Below are 6000 nucleotides of genomic sequence, written 5' to 3' on the forward strand. Positions count from 1 at the left end.
ACTGATTTAAATTCACCTATATTAAAATGTTTTTAATCTAGGTATTGACGACGCTACTTTTTTTACAAGGTGACAAGCAATATTTTAAGGCGTTAAGAACTAGTAAATCTTTCTGTTTGGTATAGTATTATAATATGTCTAGGTATAGGGTCCCTTTATATATTTTTTTACATTTTTATGATGTTGTAATTAAAGCCATTAAATATTTCATGTTCCATTAATATTGATATCATTAAGGTGTGGGCTATTATACAGGGTGTTACAAATTCGGGTGTATGCATGGAGATCTCGTAAACCGTAAGAGATAGAAGGTCGATTAAGTTAGGGCAAAGTTGCCCAAATTAATGCCCAATAAAATGCAGTTTCACTTTCTCAAATAAAGTGTGACAAGAAGAAGTGGAAATGAGAAAGTGTCATTCATTTTTAAATATCTTTTTAAATAAGCTCAGAAAACAGTAAAAACTATTTTACAAAAATTCAGTTTTCTTCAATTATTTCCGGAATTTTAAAAATGTTAAAAGTCCGTTTTATTGGGCATCGTATCTCTTACGGTACCTCATATCTCTTACGGTTAACAAGATCCCATGCATACACCCAAATTTGTAACATTCTGTATAGTTTAAGGAAGATACCATTATGATACCTACTTTATTATTCTAATTATGTAAGGTAAGCTCTATTTCATCATGTTAGATAAAAAAACCCACATAATAAACTTGCCAGTTTAGGTAAATTATTAATTTTGGTTGTGGCATCAAATTTTTAAAACTAAAATAGAAATGTAAAAATTATTTTAGTCAAATGATTCCTATTAAATATTCTCACATAATATTTTAATTTCAGAAATGGATTTACGAATTTGAAGATTTAAGCAGAATTATATGAAGCATAAATAATGTATGTAATAAATGTACCGCTAGGTGTAGAAATATTTTTAAAAGGTACTACTACTGCCATTTTTCTACAAGATGCTCAAAATCAGGAAAAAGTAAAAAGAAAAAATCCAGAAACTTAAATTGTCCAGCTAGGTTAATAATTACAATTCATCGTTTTTTTGAGAAGTCCAAGGCTAAAATACCGGTTGATAAAGATTACCCAAGCACAATAAATTTTAACGGACAATAAAATTATAGACACGATGTAGTAGAAACTCTTGTAACTCTTAGCTCGATGTAGAGAACGATCTTTAGGCGTAGGGGTAAAACAAATAATTATTAGTTTGTTTGAAAAAGGCCACTTCATCAGCATATCATACTTATTAAATCGAAAAAATGTCAGAACTGGGTCCTAAATATAATGAGGTAATATTAGAGCGCAGAGTTTCCAACAAAAAAAGATGTGTCCAATATATGGAAAAAATTTAAAGAACTTTATGGAAAACGTACTGGGCCTAACTTGTTGCAAACACTGGAAGAAATTTTGGCCTCAGAAAAAAGGGTTATTTTTGAAATAGTACAAGTCGAACATCAATATGCTGTCCGTTATACGTACAAAACTAATGCAAAGAGCTCAAAAAATATCAGAGGCGTCCGAAATATTTGTAGATGCCACTGAAAACTGCGATACTCAAGATCACAAGGTCAATTTTTTGTAACACAATCGGAGGTAGATGGTATTCCATTGGCAACTATTATTAGCAACACTCAAAACTCAAATATTTTTGGGGCAGCTGTGTAAGCATTAATTAGTATCATTACTGTTAAATTGGAGCCATTAGTAATAATGACCGATGATGATCTGAATGAAAGAAAAATTTTAGAAAAATATTTTCCTACTTCAAAATTATTGTTATGAGTATTTCATGTGCTGAACGCTTGTTAGCGTTGGCTAAATACGTAAAAAAATAAGATTTTAAAACCTTATAACCAACAATATTATCGAGTACGGGCATCAATGTTGCCAAACAATCTTTTGAAGGGAATTGCGCAAAAATTTATAATTTAGGAATTATGTTGAGAGAATGTACTTACGCATTGATAAGTGGTGTGTACTTTATAGACGAAACTTGCCAATAAGAGGATCTGATTCGTTTATTTAAGGATATTCCTTTAGAGAGAACGAAGGCGTTTAACTTACCGCAATAAGCAGATTTTGTGTGTACAAGTTTCGAGAGTTTTTACATGCAGAGAATTTTGGATATACTTTTAATCAGAGTGAACAAAATTGTTCAAGACAGATATATGCCTAAACAGTTAAATATAATCCCAGCAATTGAAGATCTTGGAAACCAACAATATAAGGTTGAAAGTATTACATCTAAGGTATTCTACAATGTGGATGTGACAATTAACACTTATACGTATGCTATTGGATTTAATGGGAAGCACTGCAAACATCAGGCGGCTGTCATATCTAAACTCAATTTACTTTCAGCAATCAATATTATATCCTTTAGCTACAGGAGCTTTACCTAATAAGAATACTTTCTTGCCTTTACTAAGAGATGAATTGAATGAAAAAATCTATATATTTAAAACACTAAGCCAAATTTTTCAGCAAGTTCGTGAGAGAGTTGTATTGCATCAATTTACACGATCTTTTTTTTTAAATAATCCTCTGGTTACCGAGACCTTTCAACACTATTTTTTTTATTGTTTTATTGCGTATATTTTTTTATAAAAACAATATAGTTTTTAAGCCGATAACATTTTCTGTGCAGTATGGCGAATGCGCTGGTACGTGGATCGACAAGACCGGGCGAGGCGAATCGAGGTGCGACATGCGCATTTGACGTCACAGGAACGATAGGTTATTAATACTACTGCCAGAGGTACTTGCTTCATTCTTGATCGTTGCTCTACTTTCAACATTTCGTGTTCGGATCGTAGTAGTCGCTGATCGTTTATAATTTTGATAAAGTTAGGATAGTTGTCGCTGTGTTTGTTTTTTCTTTGTTATTGTAGGATAGTTGGCGTTGCGTTTGTTTTTTTTTCTATTTATATAATCGAATACTGTTTTTAAGTTTTTGTTGTTTTTAATAAGTTTTAGGTTATAGAGAATTTCCGAAATAGGTTGCTTTTGTCATTTTTAAGATTATTTGTGTCTTGGTTTTATAATAATTATATTATATTAATCACGCCCCTTGACCTCAAGAAAAACGGCGTGGCAATTGTGGGTTGAATGTACTATCAATGAGGCAAGGCTTCTCATGTTATTTTTGTGTATTGTGGGTTGCATTTACTATTATTGGAGGCCTTCTTCGACTTTTCTTTTATTTTCACGCGAGCAACGCCGCGGGAATTCAGCTAGTAAATAATAATATGAGTTAACTATGATAAATAATGGCACATCAGAATTAAATACCAATTTAGGTGTAGTAGACACCAATGTTTCTAATGAAGTCACCAATGCCTCAAATCCCAATCAGGAATATTCAAGAATAAATGATCCCGAAAATGTTGTACCAGCAGTTACAGCTTATTTGGAAAATTTGGACAAATATAGATTAATTATTTCAACTTTGTTAAGTGACCTACATACGTCATTTAAATACAAGAGACATTCAGCTCAAACACAACGACACAAAACGGAGAAAGGGTGGTAAGATTAGTGTTCAATCTACTGCTATAAGCCGCAGATAAAAGAAAAATCATAGGAAGGCCATCAGCAGGTGATAAAACTGACGTCAGAAAAGCTCCTCACTCACTGGGAAAATGCGTAATACAAAATAGAGGGCTGGGAGGTACCAAGCAAAAGAAATAGTTTAATTTTACATTTTGCCCGTTTGTATGTTTTAATATACCTAACAATACCTATACAATGTATGATAAGAATGTATTTTAGTGATTACATTATTTGTTTAAAAAACTGCTAATAAACCTTAAATAAACTTAAACCTATAGCAAAAATTAAAAACCATTTTAGTCCTGTATGTTGTCTGTATAACCGACGTATGAGAAGCAGGTCCGGACGAATAGTCCTATATAGTGTTATTTAGCAGTCCCGCTTCGGCAGTACCCGAATGGACGGATTGACGGTTATTTAGGAATATGCGGACGGGTCACGGGATTAGTAAACATCTGACTTTCGTGGGAGCTGCGTCGTTTGGCGACAAAATGTCCCAAAATATTACGCGAAAATCCAGGCATTTTTAAAATATTTATACTAATGCGGGTTTTACAGACATGACAATGTGTAAAACCCGCATAGAATTATAATCTTAAAATGTTTAATATGCTGTGTTTTGCATAATGAAAATTAAAGCGTTATTCTAATAAAAAATTAAATATCAACTCTGATAAAAATATAATAAAAAATCAAAAATAAAACTCTAATAAACAAACTTAACAACATATAATTTTTTAAATAAAAGGCTCAAATAAACCGCCTTCTTTCGCTAAACAAAAACTTAAACTATCGTAAAAGCTATTTCGCACCTCCAAAAGAGTTTCAGGTAAAATGGAATTGGCACCTTCGACAATTTTATTTCGCAACTTCTCTAAATTTGTTGGCCTACTAAATTCATGCTTGTAAATGGTCTGCTTAAGGTAACCCCACAGATAAAAGTCATTTAGAGACAAATCTGGAGATCTAGGAGGCCATTTCATATCGCCAGTCCCACTAATAGGGCGGTTAGGAAAAATTAGTTAAAAATTCTTTTACCCTAGCCGCGTTATGAGCAGGATAGCCATCTTGCTGAAAATAAACCGATCCCAGGTCTACATCAGGTAGGATTTGAATGGCAGGAAGAACTTGGTTTTGCAGCAACTCAAGGTAAATTTTGGGCGTTTAAAGTGCCATCAATAAAAAATTGCCCTATAACATTGTCGCTCAAAATACCTGCCCAAACATTCAATTTCTGAAGATACTGGGTACGAAACTGAAAACTTCTGTGCTCCTTTTCCTGAGACCAATAACGAACAATGGAAGGATTGTGTTTGCCATGTAATGGAAAAGAAGATTCATCACAAAACAACATATTTTTTAAAAAATATTCGTTTTCATTTGCCTTTTCCATCATGGTTTCACAAAATTCCATTCTTCGCCCCCGGTCTTCAGGAAAAATTTCCTGAGTTTTTGAATACTTGAAACATTTGTACCCATTTTTTTTCTAGATACGAGCAACAGTTTTATTGCTCATTCCCAGTTCCTCTCCAACACTACTAGTGGACCGTGTCGAATCAAGTTCTAGGGTACTGCAAACCATTTCTTCCGGCCGTTATATATCCTGGACCACTTCAACAGGTGGTTCTTGACGTTTTGTGTGGCATTTTTTACAATCTTGAAGACAAAAAGATGTCTCAAAATTTGTAACCACATTTAAAACCGTTTTTGCACAAGGAATCGGTCTATTCTCAAATGTCACTGAAAACAAATCTCTACATTGTACTGCCGAATTGCCTCCATAAAACCATTTAATTAGTTGAACTCTTTCGGAAGGGGTATAAATAGCCATAGTGAAAAAAACACGAAAATACCGCTCAAAAATTATTAATGCAACGTGCAGTAACACAGCAAAGTGAGGTCTGCTGACTGCCGGTTCAAAAAAAAAAAAAACCAAAAATTCCGCCGCCTGCAAACCGTAACCAAGCGATGTTGCCATTATTTTGGGTAATACGTAGCTCACGATAACACGATCTGTATATAACTTAACATACGTTAAGGTAAACCAATCAGTATCAAACTATACTTTGAATATCCGCTGAAGAAAAACTTATCCGTGTCCTATTAGGCTCGGAAGATACAGAATTCACTTTTAGTTTCAAACTAAACGATAAAGTCTCGAAGAAAACATCAGAAATCTCACAGTTGCTGATGCTTAGCCGATCATCCCACTGACTTCTTCAGAAAAACTAAAGAAAAACTCTCAGATAAATCCTTGCTAATGAATTATAGAAAGACATATTATTAAGTCTCCAGCAGACAGGATCATAAATAAGAAATCTTGCAGTTGCTACAGAGAAACTGAATAATTTTAAGCAAAGCTCTGAAGATGCACTAAAGAAAAACTGATTATTGTTATACTATTCTCTGAAGATACATAAACTGATCCATCCTACT

Source organism: Anthonomus grandis, chromosome 17 (assembly GCF_022605725.1).
Source record: "Anthonomus grandis grandis chromosome 17, icAntGran1.3, whole genome shotgun sequence".
Taxonomy (NCBI): domain Eukaryota; kingdom Metazoa; phylum Arthropoda; class Insecta; order Coleoptera; family Curculionidae; genus Anthonomus; species Anthonomus grandis.